We start from the raw sequence: 14,599 nt of genomic DNA on the forward strand, positions 1-14,599 counted from the left end.
GATTGATGGGTTAAACTAGTGTAGCGCCCTTGCCCAGTGGTGAGGAGGAAGTTTGGAGATACTGTGGAAATGTCTATAGAGATAGGCCCCGTAGAAATGTGCAGTACACAAAATATGTCAGTTTACTTTGACTTTATCCTGTCCATACAGACAAGATTACATTATTCTCAGAAACCAACCACACAGTGCTCTATAACCACCAATGAGGGCAATGTCTGACTGCTCTATACAGGGAAAGGTGTGTCTCAAATCTTTATCTGTAGCTGGAGACATACTGTATCACCAACAGCCAGTCTCGTCTCTTCTGTTACCTCTAGCATACCTCCTGTCTGACATGATGTAATTTTTTTAACCCTGTGTAGCGTACATTTCTTTACACAGAAAAATACTTAAATTACAATTGCAATCAGCTAACTCCCGTCAGAGTCCTGACTCCTATGTAACGAACAGTTCTTTCCGGACCCTATGCGGACGACACAGTCCGACGGAGTGAGGAAATACTGGGGAAACGTCATGCAGGAATACGGGGCTGAAGAGAAGGGGGCGTGTCCAAGGTGCGCTGGTGCACGGGGGAGGTGTGGCCGAGGCGAACAATCCCAAAGAGTAATCCTTAGAGTATCCAAAACACACGAGAAAGTCCAAAACCAGGAGATCCATCAAAACACGAAGTTAAAACCACGAAGGCCGGGTCAGAACCGGCGGACAGGGAACAGGAACGGGAACAGAGGTTAAAACCTTAACGGGACCAGGCGCTTCCAGGTCCCGGACTCGCACGATACGGAAATCAGATGCAGAGCCCGGATGAGCGTCAGCGCCTGGCTTTTAAGGTGGGCTGGGAATGGGGAAACAGGTGCACAGAATGAAGTCTTGAGTGAAAGGGCTGGAGCACCCTTAAGGAGGGGGAACTAATATCGTGACATCCTAAAGACCCTGACTAAACACAGCCAAGCCGTCTCAGAAAGGTCCTTTCCTGTAGCACCAAGGATATAACCACACAGTTAACATCAGGATGTAGGGAGGACCCTAGCTAAGAATGGAAAATGCCCTGCAAATAATTTCACAGTGCGTCCTCTAAACCACTGCTTGTTACGAAATAGCAGAGAGGGCCCTATGCAGAAAACCATAACGATCTCCAGAGATGTAGTCGATATAACAATCCGAGGTCCGAAAGCCGTATTAAACAAGCTGGTGCAAAAGTACAAAACCAGATGTGGAGCCATGAGGAAGCCGAGAGTAGAAACCAGAATGATACCCAACGTACAAAAAACCAAAACCAGGAGACGTAGTCACAGAACAAACCAGGGTCAGGAAGCCAAAAACCAAGTAGTAAGTCGTAGTGAAAATAGAAGTAGCTCTAACCAGGAAAAACCCTCATATGAGCCCAGGGGAGAGTGTGAAGAAGCATTAAGTAGGCAGGGGTAAATGGGCAAATTGGGAACTGTGTTGGAATGTGAGGTGGAATGATGAGTCCTCCGGGGCCGTGGCATAACAGTATGGAGTTTTCTTTCAGCAAGTGAGTCTCCTATTCCTGTGAATTGTGTAGGTCCACATATTAATGCCTGCAGGTTTTCAGTGTGACTGGATTGTTCAGGTGGGTGTTGGTGCTGTAGTGAGTCTTACCTGAGAACCGCTCTGACTCATCTGTAATGGAAAGGAGACTCTGGGGTCTCAGGTGCTGGGTAAGCTAAGCTATCTGAGCTGAGACCTGGGCCGTTAGAAATAACGGACAGACAGGATAAAGTGAAAGTTTAAGCTGTCCTGGACTGCTAATTAAATTAGTTAACACCTCAGTACTACTGTAATAATTTCAGAGGTGAAGCTCAGCCTTATTGTCATGGTCACTGCTAACTGAAGTGATAAAAACCCACTATGGAGGAATAGTTAGTGCTGTTATCTCAGCTGTAGAATCTGGATGCTGTGGTCAGTCTAATGGCCAGGGATGGTGTTCGTACAGATCCCTGTATAGAATAGACTGTACATTTTACTGTAGTACTGTAATATTGAATGTAGTAAACTGTCATATAAGTCCACCCATTGGTGTGGAAACTTACCTGCTTTTTAAACCAGCTTCAGAAACTATGATGCTGAAGTTTTTTTAAATGGCGATAGATACAGGCCCTGTAGTAATATACAGTATTTCAATAACAGCTGTTTACTTTGGCCTTATCCAGTCAACCAGTGGGGTGTTAACCTGGCCATATGGACAAGATTATCTCATTCCCAGAAACTGACCATGCAGTGTTTTGTAAATACCAGTGAGGACAGAGCCTGACTGCTCAGTACCGGGAATGGCGTGTCTCAAGTCTTTATCTATAGCTGGAGACATACTATATCAACAACATGACATGATGCAGTTGTTTTAACCCAGTGCAGCATACTGCCCTACACACAGAAAAATTGAAAATAGAAACAGCTCAGTCCCATCAGAGCCCTGACTCCCAAAAGTCCCTTAACACATCGTTCACAGCAGCACTCAGGGAGGATACTAGCTGAGACAAAACAGTCTGTTTCTCTGAATGGAAAAGGCCCTGCAAAATATTTCACAGTGCTAAACCACTGCTAGATCAAGGTCTAAGTACAGTCTGAAACTCCTCACCCCGAGCTACACTTTAATAATATTCCTGTTGCTTGTGCGATCTAGAATTCCTTTCCTCTTCTGTTACAGGCAAAATCAAGAACATCTCTGAGGCCATGATGGTCAAAACCATCCTAATAAGAATGGCTGTTTACTTTGGCCTTATCCAGGCAACCAGAGGGGTGTGTAGAGACAAGATTATCTCTTTCAGAGAAACTGACCATGCAATGTTCTGTAACCACCAGTGAGGACAAGGCCTGACTACTCACTCAGTACCGGAGAAAGGCTTGTCTCAAGTCTTTATCTACAGTATAGCTGTCAGTATAGTATAGACATGCTGTCTCTTATCTGCTCTTAGCTCCTGTCTGACACAATGTAGTTGTTTACTTCACATTCTCAGGATATAATGATGGTGCCAAATACCTCATATCTATCTCTTCTAGTGTTATTTATTGCATAAATCTTGTAAATTGTAATTTGTATAATTTATTGCAGGGATTCTTAACCTTTTTCAGAGACCTTTTTTGGGGTTAATAAACTTAAAAATAAACACATACAGTAGATTTAAAAATCGTCACAGCCTACTCACATAATACTCACATAATAATATTTTTTTATTTATATAGCACCTTTCATACAATTGTTTGCAACTCAAAGTGCTCATAACTTAAAATAAGCAACAATAGCAAATTAAAAGAACCATGCACAAACAATACAAATAGCACTAAAATTATGTATGAAAAATCAAGTAAAAGCAAAAGTAAAAAAATAGGTTTTGAGCTGTTGTTTACAAATATCCACAGAGCCAGCCCCTCTAATATTTTTTGGAATACTATTCCACAGTTTGGGTGCGTAGTAGCAAAAGGCTGCCTCTCTTATCATCCTATGCTTAATTTTTAGAATAATCTTTAATAATTGTGCGCGTGTTGTACTGGCCTTGATGGAATTTACAGCACGAACAACTTCATCCATTACTTGAGTTCGGGAGGCATGTTCTTATCTGGGAGTGTTTGCCAAGATTCATACAATGTGTCCACAAAGTGAATGGAGCAACGGCCTGTACTTTCATGAATGGCCCGCTGTGACCGGACTACTGTGACCGGACTGCTGAGACTGGCCCTCTGTGACTGGTCCCCCTTTTCTCTGGTAAATCCAGGTTTTATTGCTCATTTCAATTAGTTTTCATTCTTTACATTTCATTAGTATGAAAGACGCGACCTTGTACTGGATAAAGCGAATAGAAACTTGACGGACCTCTGTTCACGACTAAAGACACTCAGGATAAAGAGTCAATTAACTGTAATTAATGTAATGAGCTGTAATGAGACCCGGTGTCGGAGTAACTGTGACTGATAACATCACAGATGGTATTATATTAGTGAGAGTAACAGTCAGGAGACCAAATCTTTCATAGGATATCACCTGACTACTCCATTTCTGGAAATATTAACTGTTATTTTAAATTGTCTTCAGAGTGAAGTAACTGGACACTTTAATCAGAAAGTGTTGCTGTAAAAAGCGAAGTTCCCAGTTTTTATACTCGTCCAGAGACTCTCCCCGCTCTGACCTCTCCTCCAGGTCGCTTCTAATGTGTCTGTTCTGGCGGGTTTCTGTCTAAAGACACGTTACAGGACTCCCATCTCCTGTGGAGACACATGTGGGGTCGTGTCAGTGCAGAAGTCCCACATTGTAAACCAGTGTAAACTGGGACTGGGTATTGAGTCCATTTCTCTCACTTATCTGTCTGAACATAAGAAAGGTTACAAACCACAGACACAGACAGGACACTGTAAGAGTAGGGGTGTCGACAATGACACACACAGTATGTATAAATATAAAAAAAGTCCTGACTGCTGGTCAGTACAGATCCAGGACACTGTGTGAGAGAGTAGGGGTGTGGACCCCAGTGTCCTGACTGCTGGTCAGTACAGATCCTGGGACACTGTGTGTGAGAGAAGGGGTGTGGACCCCAGTGTCCTGACTGCTGGTCAGGGGTGTTGTTTAGTCAGGGTTCAGTCTGTGCTCTCTAAAGTCCCTCTCCTCAATTGTTTGCAGGTGGGATGAAGGGGGTCCCCGCCTTTAAAGTGCTTTGGGGATCCTTTGAGATAAACTTTCCTGAACCCCAAACAAGAGAGTTTTCTTATGAAAAATAAAAAAAGTATTTTTAAATTCCTAAGTGATTAGATAAGCCAGAAATGTTCATATCAGGTGGCGCTCAAGTCTTCATTCTGCCCTGAAGAGGTTATCATTAATTGAACCAAGTAACTATTTTGTCAAGGGCCACTGAGAGGACAAAGTCCAGCCCTTCAGATCACCAGGAAGAGAAGGAGAGAGAGAGATGGCGTCTGAGAGCTCAGCACTCTGCCCTGGTGAGTTAATCATTAACTGAACCCAGTAAATATTTTATCAAGAGCCACTGAGTCCATTTCTCTCCCTTATCTGTCTGAACATAAGAAAGGTTACAAACCACAGACACAGACAGGACACTGTAAGAGTAGGGGTGTCGACAATGACACACACAGTATGTATAAATATAAAAAAAGTCCTGACTGCTGGTCAGTACAGATCCCTGGACACTGTGTGTGAGAGTAGGGGTGTGGACCCCAGTGTCCTGACTGCTGGTCAGTACAGATCTTGATTGTTTGACAATGGGATTAAGTGGGGCCCCCGCCTGTAAAGTGCTTTAGGGATCCTTTGAGATAAACTTTCCTGAACCCCAAACAAGAGAGTTTTCTTATGAAAAATAAAAAAAGTATTTTTAAATTCCTAAGTGATTAGATAAACCAGAAATGTTCATATCAGGTGGCGCTCAAGTCTTCATTCTGCCCTGAAGAGTTTATCATTAACTGAACCAAGCAACTATTTTGTCAAGGGCCACTGAGAGAACACCCAATGGGACAAACACCCCACAGAAACTCTGCACATGGAGATCTGTAGAATCATCCTCCGTGTGCAGAGAAAAACTCCTAACAACGGGTGCAGGGCCGAATTAGGCCAGTACCCACTATTGATAAACACACAGAAAAGAATATTAAAGTATTGGCTTCACCTAAAAAACAGTGACCAAAATTCCTACCACCACAAAGCCCTGCTGAGCCAAGAGTTGAGCCCAAAACAGAGCCCCCTGAGCCAGCTGGTCTTGAGGCTCACCGACCTGAGCCACACCAACACTAACCAGCCTCAGGACAGCACTGTTAGAGCACCACAACCCAGACTCAACCACATCACAGCACAGATCAAACAGCAATATCTCACACACTGGGACACACACACACAAACAGAACATAAACTGGAATGCTACAGAACCTTAAACAGACAATACACACTAGCTGAATATTTGACCAAAATAAAAAATAACAAACAGAAACAGACCCTGACGAAGTACAGGCTCAGTGACCACAACCTGGCCATAGAAACTGGGTGACACAGGCAGACCTGGCTGCCCAGAGAGGACAGGCTGTGCTCCCACTGCCAGCAGGGAGAAATAGAGACAGAGGTGCACTTCCTGCTGCACTGTGACAGATACTCTGGGATTAGAGAAACATTCTTCCCGAAATTCAGAAATCTAATCCCAGAGTTCCCACACCTGCCAAAACCACAACAGGTCCCAATCCTACTGGGAGAGGGAGGAGGGAACTCAGTTGATCTGGCAGCCCAGTATGTGATCTCCTGTCACAGCCTGAGGAACAGTGAGTCCGTCTCCCAATAATGCTCCAGCCGCCTACAGTATATGTCAATATTATATAATATGTCTTTGTTGTAAATGTCTGTAACATGTCTGTAGATTTTATTTTACTTCTAATTTTTGTTTTGTTCTATGTTAATTTTATTATTTTTATTTGCTTTGGCAACACTGATTGTACCCATCGGTCATGCTAATAAAGCACCTTGAATTGAATTGAATTGAACAAAGTCCGGCCCTTCAGATCACCAGGAAGAGAAGGAAAGAGAGAGATGGCCTCTGAGAGCTCAGCACTCAGCCCTGGTGAGTTAATCATTAACTGAACCCAGTAAATATTTTATCAAGAGCCACTAAGAGGACAAAGTCCTGCCCTTCAGATCACCAGGAAGAGAAGGAGAGAGAGAGATTGCTACACATACAGATGCAGCCATTCAAAATGCGAGGGCGATACCGCATTATTTTCCGGTGCGCTGTATGCAGTCTACCGCGAGTTACCGGTAAATACCGCTAGTTACCGTAAATTCTCCTATAATACGGCAAGCAAAATAATAGTATCCGGAATTTCCACAAGGTGGAGCTAATAAAGCTCAACCTCTCGTGTTTGAGCTGTGGCCATCAAAGTCTTTAACGAAGATATTACTAATAGTATTAATAATGAATGACCTTGGACAAGCTGTAAGTGTTAACTCAAAGTATTGCCCTGGTCCACATTCATTTTTTCATTGACCGTCTTTGTAAAAGTAACACCACAGCATTTCGCAATCACGCATTTGTTTCCAATCATGCAAAGTACAGTAATTTATGACAATCGATTCACCATGCCTTTCACATGCTCATAAAAGAGATTGATTTAGGAGCATAAACATATTACCGTATGCAAACTGTACTGTATATGTCCCCGCGCACCCCAGCCGGGCTCTTCGGCCTCTGCCCGGGACGAATGTATATTTTGATCTTTACACCCGGCGTGGCACCGAGGGAGCGTCTGCATTAATAACTTAGTTTTTAAAATTAGTCAAGCAATATGAAGCATCTCCTTTTACTTTTAAGTCCCTTAAATACATTGAGCACAGCTTTCTCACCACTTAAGATTACTTTTTGATACCATCCTTACACAAAGCAGAAACTTTCCGATGACATACAGTACAAGTGGAAAGATTACAGATTTTAATCGTCTTTAATTTTGTTACATTATACGTTTTAGGAACATTTCATCTAAACAAACACCACAAAACTATTCTCGATTGTATTTCTGAGTGCTATGTTACATCTACAGTAGTTCACTGCTTTAAATACATCGAATTAAGAAAGTTAGATGTAGCACTTTAGATCTTTTTTTCTGAACCAGGGAAAATCTGATCATGTTTCTCTATAACAATAATAAAAAACATTATTTTACATATCACCTTTAAAAGTGGCATCTCAAAGCAAAAAAGTAGATGGGAAAAACAGTTAAAAGGGACCAAAGTAAATACCAGACAAACGCAAACGCGTTTTTAATAAAAATGCTTTTATTCATTCAGCAGAGAGTGAGAGGGACATCCAGCAGAGAGAGACACACACACACAGGTTTCCATTGACAAAAGTAATTGTTTTTTTACATTCCTCTTGTCTAACAGGAATGTTTTGTTTGTGGACAGACTGTTAGACGAGAGGAAAAGAGCACCTCCTTCTACGAAGCATTTCGTTGATCTGATCACAAATTATTTTCCAGTCGCACAAAGTAAGGGTTGAGAATCTCCGATTCACCATGCTACTAATGGTTTCCCGGAGATTGCAAGGCAAGGCACTTTTGCCTCTGGACCCATCGAAATTTACAGACGTGGTCCACCCCCAGTAAATTTCAAAAGTCACAAGATTTTGAAACATGAGGGCGGCGTAGCGGTCGGCTCTTGTTTTCCCGTCTATGCCGATGCACTGCAAGTACAACCCTCCCTCCATCTCCTGAGTGATGGGTAGCAGTTGGACATCTGGGAGAATTATTCGTCCCACTGGCGTCTGTGACTTCCGCTGTGCTTCCTGGGGGGAGATAGACGGCGGGGACAGCATCAACCAATTCCCATGCGGTGGTGAACGGAGAGGCCGGGATGGAGTGTCCTGAGGCGGTGTGTGCTCTGCGGGGGGCAGAGCTTCCACCAGGCATTGCAACCTGCGCGGAGGGGAGAGGCACTTTTCGGGAGACAGCTGCTCAACTGTTTGACTGCTGGAACATACTGTCTCCTTCCTCTGCATTTTCAGGAGTGTCTCTAGCCTCCCAGTCCTCCCCAGTAATGCATCGTACTGCTCCCGCTGCTGCCGAAATGTCTCCTCACAGGTGCTGCTTCTACAGGTTGGCACCCTGGCCAGTGGCCGAGAGCAGAGACCCACGGCCTGTGGCAAAATAACATAATTCATGTAAGAAATAAAGTCACACAGTAGTATTCATCAGTCGCGGAACAGAAGTCAAAATAAACTTTTCTTTTTTTACGTCTTACCGCTTTCTTTTTTACTGTCCTGGTGGTAGATCGTTTCGCCCGTGCGGTGTTTTCTTGAAGAACAGGCTACGAAGAAATAATAATAATTGAATTTAAAATTCAAAATGGCAATAATACCTTGTAATATACGCTGTAATCACGTATTTCAGATGAAGTCTGCTGTATTTGCTTACCCTTCGCTCTTTGGAAGCTGGGGCGGCAGAAGCACCCCGTCTCTTCCCGTAAAAGGTCTTGGTCTCCATACTGTACTGTGGTCGCTGTAGTGCAGGTTCGCAGTTTTTTTTTGTGATCGGAGCTCACCCAATCCCTTTGTGTATTGATGCTATATTCACATGTACGGCTAGAATGTTCATTGTCTTCCAATGAAAGGTGGGTGCCTCTTGCCGAAGTCGGGAGACATTAGAGGCTTGCCACACCCGGACTGTTAAACCAACGCATTAGCACGTCAAAGCCCATTGAGGAGCCGGGCGCAATAATTGTTTTGTCCCTTGATTTACTGATCTGCATTAATTATGGAAATCGAGTTCCTGCTCTTTGCAGACGACCTGGTCCCGCTGTCGCCCACAGAACAGAGGCTGCGCCAGAACCTGCCCAGTTCATGAGTTGTTTGTTAGAAAATTGTTCATGGTTTTTTTTAAACATATTTTCAATACCAGACAAAAAGTCGAAAGTTTCAATTTCATGCAACTGATGAAGTCTCTCTTCGATGGAAGTTATAAGTACAGTACATCCAAAATACTGTGGAATCAATCAAATGTACATGTTTCTTGTGGATCCAGAAGATCATTTTGAGACTCAAAACATGCCTGTCTTTTCTTTTTTCGAGGACGAAGGAGTAGCAGCAGGAGTAGCAGTAATGGCAAGAACGTGTTTAGAGTTCAGCACTTCTCATTTCTAATGCAGAGCCATCGACTCGGAAAGCACCGCCCGCGATAAAAGAAATTGCAGAATTGGTCTGTTCATGCTGCCTACACGCTTCGAATTGCTGGCATTTTCTGCAAGCATTCCTTTTTGAGGGTTCATTAAATTCCTCACATTTGAGCCAACACTAAAATATTTTATTCGGGGTCACCTAATTCATAGTGCAAACCGAATCTACAGGGGAATGCTGTGGCACATGAAGCCGTTTGTTATTCTGTTGTGAGGTGTGAGGGGCAGAATGCAAATCGAGTTGGTGAATAGAAAATGAAACAGGAGTCACTTCTTGAGCTACAAATTCCAAAAAGTATGAAAACCTGTCATTTTAACAGTGCAGAATACTCACAAATTGCACTGAGTTGCTTGCTTTCTTCTGCTGCTTTTATATTTCAGTCATTCACTGTCAGCTAGCACTGGAACAATTCAAGAGAGGTAAGAACGGAAGCTGTCAGGAGTGGGATTTGAACCCACGCCTCCATTTGGAGACCAGAACACCCAAGCCAGCTGGAAAGACACATGTCCTTGAGTCTGGCGCCTTAGACCACTCGGCCACCCTGACAAGCAAAAGTGTGCTGAATGCACCAGTAGTTGACTAAACTGAGTTTCTTCCCTGAAATTATTTGCTTGCGAAGACCCAAGTTGCCTTGAATGGATCTTGGAAATCAAATATACGGATGGATTGTTATTCGGTTGTGAGTTTTGAGGGGCGTATTATAAATTGAGTTGGTGAAAAGGCGCTTTTTGTTAGTCTGTCGGGAGGCTGCACAAGGTGTTTAGAGGGAGAACTTCTAAAAGGCAGGCTCTCTATGTTTAACATCAAGAAAGATTTTTTTTTTCTCAATGGAAATGCTCTTTGGCGCTTTCAGCTTTACGTAGGGAACAACGTCTGCCGAGACCAATTTTTAGCCAGTGCAAATGGTAATGTGCCACCAAGTACATTTAATATTGGCTGTGGTAGCGAGCTGCTTTTGTTTGTGAAGCTTTTACTTCTTTAAGCTGAATCAACGGCAGGAGTAGCTTATTAAATCTTTGCTCATTGAGCTTCATCAGAAATACCTTGTCCATGTTCAAAAGAGATCAGGGGATTTACTTCATGCTTTCACATGGCATACCTTACACGAAAGATTTAAATGGGGAATTGATTGTGCTTCTTGATGTTGTTCCTGTGGTTGCCTTGGTTACAATGGTGAACGTTCTTCCACGTTCTGTTAGAGTATCCACTGGGTGGGCTTTATCAATTGGCTCGGATAGGTCATCAGTGCTCCGTCTCCAGAAAAATAATCAGCACTGTCTTTTTTCTGTGCGCATGACCGTCTTTTAAAACATATAAAATCACGAGTTCATTGATTTCTCCAAATAACAACAATACATTTTAACCCTTCAATCCAATAGTTTTACTCCAAGTAAAAAGCAGCGCAATATATAGAGAGATGACATTCAAAGATTTCAACGTTCTTATTGGATTGCCTGTATGCAGATATCGCTCAGAATTGCTAATATGATTTTAATTCAGTTTTTCTCTACTACTTTCAGAGTCTTTTATTGACCTTGCTGAAGCAGAGAAGTGACATAATCACAAATGCAACCAGTTGTGCAGCTGTTTCTGGTTAATAATGATTAATGCAAAAAAAAACAGCTCCTTGCATTAAGAGTCCTCCCTCTGGATTCCTCTGAAAGCTGCGCGAATTACTCACTGCGTGTCCTGTACTGTGTAGCACAGTGACAAGAACGCCTTGAGTTTTTTTCCGTATGTGAAGGAAAATGCAAAAGAGCATGAAAAGTATCGATGGTATAAAATATCCATGGTACAACTCGAGAAAGAACTGAAGGACAAAATAATGACATTTGATGATTACAAGAGAAACACAACCGTCCGAACATGGGCTTGGATCCTGACCGCTTGCGTTAAAAAACAAAGCAAAGGATATAACCTGTAAATGTCTTCATGTCTTACAGTTTATGAAATAACACAATTTCTTACTTTCTTGATAATTTCTTACTATTGATAGATGCTTTTTTAAATTTTAACAGAATCACAATTACAAACAAATGGGGTTAAACTGTTATTCACATACTCTAACGAAGAGAAACGTTAGTGTCTTCCGGTGTGTGAGCCCATCTCTCAAAAAATAAAAAAATAAGTTCTATAAATTGAATTGTTCTATTTTTCAGGCTTGCATAGTCTTATTCATATTTCAGTTAAGCTTTTTCCTCGGTAGTAATTTCATTTGATATTAAAATTAGTCCTGATTTACAATTTTTGGACATGGTTCATCTTAAAGAATTTTGTAATAAGTTTCAGTTTAGGAAAATCGTGCCCAGAAGCTACCAAAACTGGTAATGTTCACATAATGTGTAATGCAAAAGCAGCAGTTGGGGTGGGAAACAAAAGGCATTTCTTGGTATGAATCCTTAAACTTCATAGATGGCGTTCTAGGACTTCTCGCTTCAGATTAACCTGTCAATACATCATAGATTTCTACTCAATCAATATCAGCAGTGTTATCACTACCGAACACTAAATATAGATCCTGGCAATAATTCATGAGTTGTTTGTTAGAAAATTATTTATGGTTTTTTTTAAACATATTTTCAATACCAGACAAAAAGTCGAAAGTTTCAATTTCATGCAACTGATGAAATCTCTCTTCAATGGAAGTTATAAGTACAGTACATCCAAAATACTGCGGAATCAATCAAATTTACATGTTTCTTGTGGATCCAGAAGATCATTTTGAGACTCAAAACATGCCTGTCTTTTCTTTTTTCGAGGACGAAGGAGTAGCAGCAGGAGTAGCAGTTATGGCAAGAACGTGTTTAGAGTTCAGGACTTCTCATTTCTAATGCAGAGCCATCGACTCGGAAAGCACCGCCCGCGATAAAAGAAATTGCAGAATTGGTCTGTTCATGCTGCCTACACGCTTTGAATTGCTGGCATTTTCTGCAAGCGTTCCTTTTTGAGGGTTCATGAAATTCCTCACATTTGAGCCAACACTAAAATATTTCATTCGGGGTCGCCTAATTCATAGTGCGAACCGAATCTACAGGGGAATGCTGTGGCACATGAAGCCGTTTGTTATTCTGTTGTGAGGTGTGAGGGGCGGAATGCAAATCGAGTTGGTGAATAGAAAATGAAACAGGAGTCACTTCTTGAGCTACGAATTCCAAAAAGTATGAAAACCTGTGCATTTTAACAGTGCAGAATACTCACAAATTGCACTGAGTTACTTGCTTTCTTCTGCTGCTTTTATATTTCAGTCATTCACTGTAGCACTGGAACAATTAAAGAGATCTAAAAGCAGAAGCTGTCAGGAGTGGGATTTGAACCCACACCTCCATTTGGAGACCAGAACACCCAAGCCAGCTGGAAAGACACATGTCCTTGAGTCTGGCGCCTTAGACCACTCGGCCACCCTGACAAGCGAAAGCAAGTGGTGTGCTGAATGCACCAGTAGTTGACTAAACTGAGTTTCTTCCCTGAAATTATTTGCTTGCGAAGAGCCAAGTTGCCTTGAATGGATCTTGGAAATCAAATATACGGATGGATTGTTATTCGGTTGTGAGTTTTGAGGGGCGTATTATAAATTGAGTTGGTGAAAAGGCGCTTTTTGTTAGTCTGTCGGGAGGCTGCACAAGGTGTTTAGAGGGAGAACTTCTAAAAGGCAGGCTCTCTATGTTTAACATCAAGAAAGATTTTTTTTTCTCAATGGAAATGCTCTTTGGCGCTTTCAGCTTTACGTAGGGAACGTCTGCCGAGACCACTTTTGAGCCAATGCAAATGGTAATGTGCCACCAAGTACATTTAATATTGGCTGTGGTAGCGAGCTGCTTTTGTTTGTGAAGCTTTTACTTCTTTAAGCTGAATCATCGGCAGGAGTAGCTTATTAAATCTTTGCTCATTGCGCTCCATCAGAAATACCTTGACCACGTTCAAAAGAGATCAGGGGATTTACTTCATGCTTTCACATGGCATACCTTACATGAAAGATTTAAATGGGGAATTGATTGTGCTTCTTGATGTTGTTCCTGTGGTTGCCTTGGTTACAATGGTGAACGTTCTTCCACGTTCTGCTAGAGTATCCACTGGCTGGGCTTTATCAATTGGCTCGGATAGGTCATCAGTGCTCCGTCTCCAGAAAAATAATCAGCACTGTCTTTTTTCTGTGCGCATGACCGTCTTTTAAAACATATAAAATCACGAGTTCATTGATTTCTCCAAATAACAACAATACATTTTAACCCTTCAATCCAATAGTTTTACTCCAAGTAAAAAGCAGCGCAATATATAGAAAGATGACATTCAAAGATTTCAACGTTCTTATTGGATTGCCTGTATGCAGATATCGTTCAGAATTGCTAATATGATTTTAATTCAGTTTTTCTCTACTACTTTCAGAGTCTTTTATTGACCTTGCTGAAGCAGAGAAGTGACATAATCACAAATGCAACCAGTTGTGCAGCTGTTTCTGGTTAATAATGATTAATGCGAAAAAAAAACAGCTCCTTGCATTAAGAGTCCTCCCTCTGGATTCCTCTGAAAGCTGCGCGAATTACTCACTGCGTGTCCTGTACTGTGTAGCACAGTGACAAGAACGCCTTGAGTTTTTTTCCGTATGTTAAGGAAAATGCAAAAGAGCATGAAAAGTATTGATGGTATAAAATATCCATGGTACAACTCGAGAAAGAACTGAAGGACAAAACAATGACATTTGATGATTACAAGAGAAACACAACCGTCCGAACATGGGCTTGGATCCTGACCGCTTGCGTTAAAAGACAAAGCAAAGGATATAACCTGTAAATGTCTTCATGTCTTACAGTTTATGAAATAACACAATTTCTTACTTTCTTGATAATTTCTTACTATTGATAGATGCTTTTTTAAATTTTAACAGAATCACAATTACAAACAAATGGGGTTAAACTGTTATTCACATACTCTAACGAAGA

At 41.8% G+C, this 14,599-nt stretch overlaps 2 non-coding genes across 2 annotated transcripts; both read right to left on the reverse strand.

The window, feature by feature from the left end:
• Positions 1–10,095: 10,095 nt before the first annotated feature.
• Positions 10,096–10,208, reverse strand: trnal-caa (transfer RNA leucine (anticodon CAA)). Its single transcript has 2 exons — positions 10,171–10,208; positions 10,096–10,141 (listed from the first exon to the last, which is right to left on the reverse strand). It is a non-coding gene; the product is annotated as a tRNA-Leu (tRNA).
• A 2,747-nt stretch (positions 10,209–12,955) lies between these two features.
• trnal-caa (transfer RNA leucine (anticodon CAA)) lies at positions 12,956–13,068 on the reverse strand. Its single transcript has 2 exons — positions 13,031–13,068; positions 12,956–13,001 (listed from the first exon to the last, which is right to left on the reverse strand). It is a non-coding gene; the product is annotated as a tRNA-Leu (tRNA).
• Between the last annotated feature and the right edge of the window lie 1,531 nt (positions 13,069–14,599).

The sequence above is a fragment of the Lepisosteus oculatus genome, chromosome 14, assembly GCF_040954835.1.
Source record: "Lepisosteus oculatus isolate fLepOcu1 chromosome 14, fLepOcu1.hap2, whole genome shotgun sequence".
Taxonomy (NCBI): Eukaryota; Metazoa; Chordata; class Actinopteri; order Semionotiformes; family Lepisosteidae; genus Lepisosteus; species Lepisosteus oculatus.